Source organism: Capricornis sumatraensis, chromosome 15 (assembly GCF_032405125.1).
Source record: "Capricornis sumatraensis isolate serow.1 chromosome 15, serow.2, whole genome shotgun sequence".
Taxonomy (NCBI): Eukaryota; Metazoa; Chordata; class Mammalia; order Artiodactyla; family Bovidae; genus Capricornis; species Capricornis sumatraensis.
Genome location: NC_091083.1, coordinates 77181910 through 77193497, shown reverse-complemented (window position 1 = coordinate 77193497; position 11588 = coordinate 77181910).

The following is an 11588-nucleotide window of genomic DNA, read 5'->3' as shown; positions in this document are numbered from 1 at the left end:
TTCTTGTTTCTTGAGGTATGCCTGTATTGCTATGAATTTTCCTCTTAGCACTGCTTTTATAGTGTCCCACAGGTTTTGGGTTGTTGTGTTTTCATTTTCATTCATTTCTATGCATATTTTGATTTCTTTTTTGATTTCTTTTGTGATTTGTTTGTTATTCAGCAGCATGTTGTTCAGCCTCCATATGCTGGAATTTTTAATAGTTTTTCTCCGTAATTGAGATCTAATCTTAATGCATTATGGTCAGAAAAGATGCTTGGAATGATTTCGATTTTTTTTAATTTATCAAGTTTAGATTTATGGCCCAGGATGTGATCTATCCTGGAGAAGGTTCTGTGTGCACTTGAGAAAAGGTGAAATTCATTGTTTTGGGGCAAAAAGTCCTATATATGTCAATTAGGCCTAATTGGTCTATTGTATCATTTAAAATTTCTGTTTCCTTGTTAATTTTCTGTTTAGTTGGTCTATCCATAGGTGTGAGTGGGGTATTGAAGTCTCCCACTATTATTGTGTTATAGTTAATTTCCCCTTTCATACTTGTTAGCATTTGTCTTACATATTGTGGTACTCCTATGTTGGGTGCATATATATTGATAATTGTTATATCTTCTTTTTGGACTGATCCTTTGATCATTATATAGTGTCCTTCTTTGTCTCTTTTCACAGCCTTTGTTTTAAAGTCTATTTTATCTGATATGAGTATCGCTACTCCTGCTTTATTTTGGTCTCTATTTGCGTGGAATATCTTTTTCCAGCCCTTCACTTTCAGTCTGTATGTGTTTCCTGTTTTGAGGTGGGTCTCTTGTAGACAATATATATAGGGTTCTTGTTTTTGTATCCATTCAGCCAGTCTTTGCCTTTTGGTTGGGGCATTCATCCCATTTACATTTAAGGTAATTATTGATAAGTATGATCCCATTGCCATTTACTTTGTTGTTTTAGGTTTGAGTTTATACACCCTTCCTGTGTTTCCTGTCTAGAGAAGATCATTTAGCATTTGTTGGAGAGCTGGTTTGGTCGTGCTGAATTCTCTCAGCTTTTGCTTGTCTGGAAAGCTTTTGATTTCTCCTTCATATTTGAATGAGATTCTTGCAGGGTACAGTAATCTGGGCTATAGGTTATTTTTTTCATCACTTTAAGTATGTCTTGCCATTCCCTCCTGGCCTGCCTGAAGAGTTTCTATGGAAAGATCAGCTGTTATCCTTATGGGAATCCCCTTGTGTGTTATTTGTTGTTTTTCCCTTGCTGCTTTTAATATTTGTTCTTTGTGTTTGATCTTTGTTAATTTGATTAATATGTGTCTTTGGGGTGTTTCACCTTGAGTTTATCCTGTTTGAGACTCTCTGGCCTTCTTGGACTTGGGTGATTATTTCCTTCCCCATTTTAGGGAAGTTTTCAACTATTATCTCCTCAAGTATTTTCTCATGGCCTTTCTTTTTGTCTTCTTCTTCTGGACTCCTATGATTGAATGTTGGGGCATTTAACATGGTCCTGGAGGTCTCTGAGATTGTCCTCATTTCTTTTAATTCATTTTTCATTTTTCCTCTCTGATTCATTTATTTCCACTGTTCTATCTTCTACTTCACTGATACTATCTTCTGCCTCCATCATTCTACTATTTGTTCTCTCCAGAGTGTTTTTGATCTCATTTACTGCATTATTCAATATATACTATTTTTTATTTCTTCTAGGTCCTTGTTAAACCTTTCTTGCATCTTCTCAATCCTTGTCTCCAGGCTATTTATCTGTGATTCCATTTTGATTTCAAGATTTTGGATCATTTTCACTATCATTATCAGGTAGATTCTTTATCAGGAATTCTTTATCAGGTAGATTCCCTATCTTTCTCTTTTTTTCGGTTTGGTGGGCATTTATCCTGTTCCTTTACCTCCTGTCTCTTCATCCTGTTTATATTGCTGTGTTTGGGGTGGCCTGTCTGTATTCTGGCAGTTTGTAGAGTTCTCTTAGTTGTGCAGTTTCCTTGCTGTGGGTGGGGTTGTATGGGTAGCTTATCAAGGTTTCCTGGTTAGGGAAGCTTGTGTCAGTGTTCTGGTGGGTGGAGCTGGATTTCTTCTCTCTGGAGTGCAATGAAGTGTCCAGTAATGAGTTATGAGATGTCAGTGGGTTTGGAGTGACTTTGGGCAGCCTGTATATTGAAGCTCAGGGCTGTGTTCCTGTGTTGCTGGAGAATTTGTGTGGTATATCTTGCTCTGGAACTTGTTGGCCCTTGGGTGGTGCTTGGTTTCAGTGTAGGTATGAAGGTGTTTGATGAGCTCTTGTCAATTAATGTTCCCTGGAGTCAGGAGTTCTCTGGTGTTCTCAGGATTTGGACTTAAGCCTCCTGCTTCTGGTTTTCAGTCTTATTTTTACAGTAGCCTCAAGACTTCTCCATCTATACAGCATCATTGATAAAACATCTAGGTTAAAGATCAAAAGTTTCTCCACAGTGAGGGACACCCAGAGAGGTTCACAGAGTTACATGGAGAAGAGGGAGGAGGGAGTTAGAGGTGACCCGAATGAGATGAGGTGGAATCAAAAGAGGAGAGAACAAGCTAGCCAGTAATCACTTCCTTATGTGCACTGCACAGTCTGGACTGCTCAGAGATGTTCATGGAGTTATACAGAGAAGATAAGAAGGAGGAAGGAGACAGAGTTGGCCAGGAGGATAAAGGGGGGGGGGCGGAATCAAAAGGGGAGAGACAGATCCAGCCAGTAATCAGTTCCCTAAGTGTTCTCCACTGTCTGGAACACACAAAGAGATTCACAAAGTTGGGTAGAGAAGAGAAGGGGGAGGTAAGAGATAGAGGTGACCCGGTGGAGAAAAAGGAGAGTCCAAAGCGGGAGAGAGCAGTCAAGCCAGTAATCTTGCTCCCAAGTAAAAATGGGTACTGAAGATTGGGTTCTTAAAGGTACAAAATTCATAACAAATACCAAAAAGCAAAGATTAAAAATCTAGAGAAGAGGTTGGATTTTCAAAAATACAATATTAAAGAACAGAAAAAACGAAAAGCAAAAAAAAAAGCCACAAAAATTATAAAAAATACATATATATGTGAAGTTTGCTTTAAAAAATAGGGTCTTTTTTTTTGCAAACTAATAGTAGGTTATAAAAATGAAAATTAAAGGAGTAATAGAGGACTTTAAAATTTTTAAAAATGATATGTAAAAATATATCTAGGACTATCTCTAGTGTTGTTGTGGGCAGTGTCAGGTCAGCTCATTTTTGGCTAGTTCTTTGGTCCGGCTTATACTTCTCAAGATCTATAGGCCCCTTCCTATGTAGTCGGTGCTAACTACAGGGTTTTAATCTATTGCACCTGTCACTTCCAAGGCAGTTCCCTCTGTTTGAGCTTCTTCTCTTCGCTGGTCTCTTCAGTGTCTGATTTCCACCCTGACACAAGGGTGCGGTGGTGGACACTTTTTTAGGCTCACTTGTTCAGTCGTGCTGTGGGGAGGGAGGGATGCTGCAAACAAATAACACTGGCGTGTGCTCGCAGTGTCTCAGCCACACTGGGCCTTCCCCCACTCATGGCGTGTGTGCCCTCCCTGCCTACACTGCTCAGGCTCTAGGTTGCTCTGCCAGGAACCATCCAAGGCCAGCCCTGGGCTGCATGCACATCCCAGGTCTAAGCCGCTCAGGTTCAGGCACTCGGGTAGTCCTCAGAGGCACAGACTCAGTTGGGCCTGCGTTTTGTGCCTTTCCCAGGTCCAAGCAGCTGAGGTGATGAGGTGTTTGGCGAGCGTGGTGACTGCGACTTATCTACTCCCCCATCCCTGCCACTCGGTTTTCTGGGTGTACAACCAGCGTGCCTTCTCAGGCAGATGTTGACCGTCCAGAACCCCAAGAAGTCTTGGTTAGCAAAGAAGCCTGCTTGCAGTTTGGTAGATAATACCTCTCTGGGGCCGTGATTGCCCCCTTCTGGCTCTGGCTGCCTGTCACTGAAGGGGAATGGTCTAGCCGGCTAGTTTTATTCAGTCCTTTGTTCTGTGAGCAGGCCTGGGGGTGTCTTAGGTTAGGGCTTTTCACGTGGTAGCTGTCCCACAGTCTGGTTTGCTAGCCCAAGTTAGTTCCCTCAGATTGCCATCAGGGCATTCAGGCCTGGTCCTTACTATAAGCAATGCAGCCCACACCTCCCTGCCCAGCCCCCGCTTGCTAGTGGCAGGTGCAGGTGTCTGCACTGCTTTTCTTTTGGGGGATTTACCACTGGGCATGTAATCTGTGGGTTTTAATTATTTATTTATTTTTCCTCCCAGTTATGTTGCCTTCTGGGGTTCCAAGGCTTGCCACAGACTCGGCAGTGAGAGTGTTTCCTGGTGTTTGGAAACTTCTCTCTTTTAAAGACTCCCTTCCTGGGACAGATCTCCATCCCTACCTCTTTTGTCTCTCTTTTTGTCTTTTATATTTTTCCTACCTCCTTTCAAAGACAATGGGCTGCTTTTCTGGGTGCCTGATGTCCTCTGCCAGCATTCAGAAGTTGTTTTGTGGAATTTACTCAGCGTTTAAATGTTCTTTAGATGAATTTGTTGGGGAGAAAGTGGTCTCCCCGTCCTATTCCTCTGCCATCTTAGGACCGCCTCTCTCTTCAAGAAAAATTGACATACCAAGGGAATGTTTCATGCAAAGATGAGCACAATAAAGGACAAAAATGGTATGGATTTAACAGAAGCAGAAGATAGTAAGAAGAGGTCTCAACAATATACAGAAGAACTGTACAAAAAAGATCTTCATGAGCCAGATAACCATGATGGTGTGATCACTGGATTAGAGCCAGATATCCTGGAATGCAAAGTCAAGTGGGTCTTAGGAAGCATTACTAGGAACCAAGCTACTGGAGGGGATGGAATTCCAGTTGAGCTATTCCGAATCATAAATGATAATGCTGTGAAATTGCTGCACTCGATATACCAGCCAATTTGGAAATTTCAACAGGGGCCACAGGACTGGAAAAGATCAGTTTTCATTCCCATTCCAAAGAAGGGCAATGCCAAAGAATGTTCAAGTTGCCACACAATTGCACTCATTTCACAGGCTAGCAAACTAATTCTCAAAATTCTCCAACCCAGGCTTCAACGTGAACTGTGAACTTCCAGATGTTCAAGCTGGTTTAGAAAAGGCAGAGGAACCAGAGATCAAATTGCCAACAGCTGCTGGATCATGGAAAAAGCAAGAGAGTTCCAGAAAAATATCTATTTCTGCTTTATTGACTATGCCAAATCCTTTGACTGTGTGGTTCACAATAAACTGTGGAAGATTCTGAAAGAGATGGGAATATCAGACCACCTGACCTGCCTCTTGAGAAATCTATATGCACGTCAGGAAGCAACAGTTGGAACTGAACATGGAAAAACAGACAGGTTCCAAATCAGGAAAGGAGTACATCAAGGCTGTATATTGTCACCGTGCTTATTTAAGTTTTATGCAGAGCACATCATGTAAAATGCTGGGCTGGATGAAGTGCAAGCTGGAACCAAGATTGCTGGGAGAAATATCAATAATCTCAGATGCACAGATTACACCACCCTTATGGTAGAAAGCGAAGAAGAACTAAAGAGCCTCGATGAAAGTGAAAGAGAAGAGTGAAAAAATTGGCTTAAAACTTGACATTCAGAAAATTTAAGATCATGTCATCCTGTTCCATCATTTCATGGCAAGTAGATGGGGAAACAATGGAAATGGTGAGAGACTTTATTTTGGGGGGCTCCAAAATCACTGCATACGGTGACTACAACCATGAAATTAAAATACGCTTGCCCCTTGGAAGAAAAGCTATGACCATGCTAGACAGCATACTAATAAGCACAGACACTACTTTGCCAACAAAGGTCCACTTAGACAAAGCTATGGTTTTTACAGCAGTCACGTACACAAATGTGAGTTGGATCATAAAGAAAGCTGAGAGCCAAAGAACTGATGCTTTTGAACTGTGATGTTGGAGAAGACTCCTGAGAGTCCCTTGGACTGCAAGGAGATCCAACCAGTATATCCTAAGTGAAATCAGTCCTGAATATTCATTGGAAGGACAGATGCTGAAGCTGAAACTCCACTATTTTGGTCACCTGATGCAAAGAACTAACTCTTTGGAAAAAATGCAGAGGATGAGATGGTTGGATGGCATCACTGACTTGATGGACATGAATTTGAGTAAGTTCTGGGAGTTAGTGATGGACAAGGAGGCCTGGTGTGCTGCCAGTCCATGGGATCAGAAAGAGTTGGACATGACTGAGTGACTGAACTGAACTGAAAGAATATTGTGACCATGTTGTCAAAAATTGTATTTTTCTGTGATAATAGTTTTATAGCAAAAATAGTACTCAGCTTGGCTCTGATAACAAAGGAAGATTGGTCCCAGCAGGGATTGTCCCTCTGTGGAAGTGGGGGTCTTAGTTTGATCAGCTCCAGGCTATTGATTACAGAAGAAAGTCCTGGACATAAGGGAACTTCAGTACATTTTCCTATCCTATGTCAATAAAGATCTAATATTTTTAGGCCATTTTTCTTGTCATTGGATGATTTGCAATAGATTGACCAGTCCAAAAAAAAATTTGTTTTTCCCCAAGGGGTTCCAAAGTGGGGTGTGGAAGCTTAGAGTGAGCACTTCCCATGTTAGTTCGAGCGGTTTGCACCAGTTGTCTGTACACTCAAACCAAACGGAACCAAAACCTCACCAGCCAGGAGTCAAACTTGAAATGAAACAAAAGGCAAAGAGATGCCCAGAAATCAAAAGCCAAGTGGCAAGAGTGTCCCCCAAAAGATGGTAAAGTGATACCCAGAAATCAAAAGCCAAACGGAATAAATGCCAAACATGACTTCCCAGGTCCACTAATCCTGAGACCTGGCAGAGTCAACGTTAGCAGCCTTTTTTACTGATGATATAGTTTCAGGCAATTTCTTGTTGGTTTCCTGCAAAGAAGTTACTCAATCATTTTCTCTCTTAAAAGTTTCTAGATACAAGTCAAAGTAAGCACGGCCGGCCTTTTCTAATTGTGTGTGCAAAATGTCAGTTTTGGAATATCAAAAGAACCCTGATTTGGCCATTTTAGGTTGAGATCTCTTTTAGTATAATTTCTCCAATTAATTAGGTACTTACAAGTATGAGCTCCGTACATATTGTACAAGAATCTGGTTGCAGAGTTAGTCAGAGGCTGGCTTCCTAATACCCCTTTGTTTCTGTTTTTCAGAGATTCTGTTTCCATTTTAAGCTGGGTAAAAATCACCAGTTAACTTGCATAGTGGGCCAATGTGCTATTTGTGAGCTTAACTCCTCCAGGAGTTATCCCAGAGTTGTTTCAGCTTGTCTTACATGTCTCGGATTCTGCCTCCAGCAATCTAAGACACCGTGGCTGCTCAGGTAGCTGCATGGCCAGTTCTTATGTGCAAACCCCAGATGAGCAAGTATTTTAATTAGTGAGTGGGTTTCCCTATGGGACCACTGCACGGAATGAGGACTAGGCCTCCACCACTCCCATCAATTTCTCTATCACCTGATAAAATGGAAACCAGCCAGGAGGAGTCTTGTCACCTTACTTCAAAGCAAAGCTCCCATATACCCTACTCACTTTTATCTTGACAAATCGATAATGGCAGTCAAATTAAGGAAAAGTGTCAGATCAGTCTCTTACCTAACCACTCAGCCAAGACCCTTCAGTCCCCTGAAACAGAGTGACCTTGGCCTCATTCAGCCAAGCCCCAGGTATTCCTCGAATTTTTTCCCTGTCGAGCCCTCCCCGCCAGTACCTTTCCACTGGGTGGGCTAGTCCCCTGGCATCTTTCAGCCATGCCCCTTCCCACCCACCCAGTATCTTTTGACTGGGTGGTAATTTCTCGGTATCTTTCAACTGAGCCCCTCTCAGCATCTAGATCATGACTGGGTATGCCCTGGATGCTCTACTCTCTACCCCCACCCACCAGTATCTTTCCTACTGGGAGGGGGCAGGTAATCTGCTCCACCGCCAAATAAAACTCAGAATCTCAACCAATACAGGAAATTCAAGAACCAGGAGAGACTTACCCAAATTTGCCTGCACTCCCCGAGGAGCGGATGGGTGCAAGGCGTCACTGCTGGTACCAAAGCTCTGGTGCCTCATCAAGTCCAGTCAAAGGAAGGAAGTCCACTATGGGTTGCTGGTTGCCATAACTGTTGACTAAAAAGTTGTACAACTTGAGAGTTGCAAGTTAAGCTTAATTTGGGGCAAAATGAGGACTGCAGCCTGGGAGGCAGCATCTCACATAGCTCTGAGAGACTGCTCCAAAGTGGCAGTGGGGAAAGGTCAATATACAAGGTTTGAGTGAAGGGGGAGGTCAAGACCCTAAAGGTCTCATTTTACAAAAGATCTTTATGTTAGTCATGAGGATCTGATGTCCCCATGAACAGATTCAGTGCTCTAGATATGAAGAGATGCAAGGATTGACATCATACAATCTGTTCCTAAAAATATCCAACTATCTACAGGCCTATCGCACCAGATTCCCTGGAGCATAGATGGTCTCACTACACCCTGAACCCCCTTCAGGGTTATTGAAGGTCAACAGTTGTAGAAGGATGGGGTTCAATCTCCCTAGAAGCAGACAGAAAATGCCTTTGATGTTCACTCATTGGCAATGCCCTTGGTAAGTGCCAATTTGTAGTTGACACTGTGTAACTCAAGATAGGATACCACCAGCAGGGGTCTTAATGCAGCACAGCCAACATTGTAGTCTTTGTTCTTAACATTTTAGCTACTATATACAAAAGTCTCCAACAACCTGGACTTGGCATTTTATCTGTCTCTGCTTATTTTGGCCTTGCAGGGACCTGTGTATGGCGGCTCCAGGCACACATCAGGCCACAGGGCTTTAGGGGTGGGAGGATCTCAGTGAAATAGGAAGATGGTCATCACAGCTGAGTCTAAAAGGTAAAATACAGAAAATACCAGTTTGTTTGCAATAGAGAGTGGTACGGGTGCAGGAATGTGAATGGAAGGTCCCTTTGATAGTCTGCTTTGTAGACATTATTATTAACGTTGTTAGGCTTCAGGTTGACAGGGTAATAGTTCTATACATTATGGATATTTATACATGAATTGGCATGTTGCCACTGATTAGCTGCAAATAGAACAAGCATAAAAGATATATATTAAGAATATTATCCATATGTTGATCATGACTGGACCTGGACATTAGTCCATGAGTTTATAATACTAATATCTGTACATGTATGTAGTTGAAAAGGAAAACATGAAGTCGCTGAGTCATGTCCAACTCCTTGCAACCCCATGGACTGTCGTCTACCAGCCTCCTCCATCCATGGGATTTTCCTGGCAAGAATACTGGAGTGAGTTGCCATTTCCTTCTCCAAGAGATCTTCCCAACCCAGGGATTGAACCTTGGTCTCCCACACTGTAGGCAGATACTTTACCGTCTGAGCCACCAAAGCTTCCAGCATAAAAAAGAAAGTGTAAAGCCACCATGAACTCATGGAGGAGGCTTGGAAGAAAATCCCCACTGTGTTTACTTTGTTTATGTCATGCACACAGGAATAAAGGAGTATTGAGGGAATAATGATACCATGACTTATATGACAACTATTAATTTGGTCTTCTAGCCATTTCTGGACCAGAGCACCTAAAACTATTGGATTTCCTGAGAGTTAACTGCAGCAAGAGAGTTTTTCATGATGTGAGGGAGGTGACTAGCAAAGCCTCAATCTAAACTTAGAATGCAGGTTGGTTGCCTGGGTAACTAACACCTGATTTGGTGGTTGAGTGTTTTTTATTTTTAAATTTATATATTTTTTAATTGAAGGATAATTGCTTGACAGAATTTTCTTGTTTTCTGTCAAACCTCCACAAGAATTGGCTGAAGATATAGGTTTTAATTCCCACCTTCTGCTTTTCCCTGACCCCAAATCTCAAAACAGGCTAGGGTTTGAAGGGTGAATACCTCACAAATGGCTAAAGATTTAATGAATCCTGATTTGTGATGAAGCCGCCACAGAAGTCTCAACACAGCAGGTTATTCATGTTGCTTTAACGAACTGAGATCAGGCTCACCTGAATAATGCAACAGCCTGCCCAGGGGCCTCTGTCTCTGCCCATGCCCCCTAGAGGCCATTCTCCACACTACAGCCACAGGATCCTGTGTCAGAGTGAAACATACCCAATGGCTCCCACAGTGACCCCTAGCTTTTCTGAGAGTCAAATTCTGATTCTTAAAATTCTACAAGCCTCTTCCTGACTTGTCCCCAGGGCCTCTCTGTCTCATCTCCACTCCCCTGCCCCTCAACCCTCTCAGCCTCAGCCACTCTGGTCCTGGCTGCTGCTCAGACACTCAGGCACAGTTTTTGAAGACTCTGCTCAAAACCTCCTTATCACAGAGCATTTCCCTCACCCTTGCCAGCCACCTATATCCCTATCGCTTTCTCTCTTCACAACACTCAAAAACCTGGCATAGGATTTTCCCCAACCTTGTTGTGTTTCCCTCCTTTATTGTGTGTATATTATTTTACTATATATTTTTAGAGCTGTTTCCCTACTTAAAAAAAAAAATCTATGCTCTCAGTATCAAAAAGATATATTTTGAAAAAATATATCTCCAAATATATTTGGATATATATCTCCAAATATATTTCCAAAAGACATTTAGAAAAATATGTCTCAGGTAAATGACTCTCCTATTTTGTATTTATGCCAAGTGAACCATCATTGAAGAGAGTGGATAGACTAAAATTCCTGTTAGTTGCTATGATGGTGAGTCCTGTCTATATAATTATGGGTGTAACTGTCATTTATATCATTATAGGAAATTCAAATGTACTCTCATAGGGGAGCAAGGGGAAGGGCATTGACTCGACTAATATCATATCAGCCTGGGAAAAGCAGTTTTGGCCCCAAGAGCAACCTCATCAAAATACTTCATTTCTTCCTCTGCCTGCAGTTGCTTCTGAAGAGAAGACCCTCAGCTGTCACTCAACTCTCTGATTAATTTCATCACAGAGGAATGATCAGTTTTTGATATATATGGATTTCTTTTTTTTCTTTATTTTATTCTTTAATATAAATTTATTTATTTTAATTGGAGGTTAATTACTTTACAATATTGTATTGGTTTTGCCATACATCAACATGAATCCACCACAGGTATACATGTGTTCCCCATCCTGAACCTCTATCCCTCCTCCTTCCCCATACCATCCCTCTGGGTCATCTCAGTGCACCAGCCCCAAGCATCCAGTATCATGCCCTGAACCTGGACTGGTGATTCGTTTCATATATGATATTATACATGTTTCAATGCCATTTTCCCGAATCATCCCACCCTCGCCCTCTCCCACAGAGTCCAAAAGACTGTTCTATACATCTGTGTCTCTTTTGCTGGTATGTCATGGAGAAATGTAGGTAGGTCAGCAAGTCGTTCAGACTAAAATGTTTTGGTGGAAAATGGACACCACTGATTACAAATGTGTAAATTCTTTGCACTCGTGATTGGTAATCTTTTCAAAAAACTAGAGAAACCTGGTGCCCCTGCCCTCATGAAAAAGCTGTAGATGGGAATATCCAGGAAGCACAGCATGTACATGGTAGGATGAGGACAAGACACATTCTGCCACAAC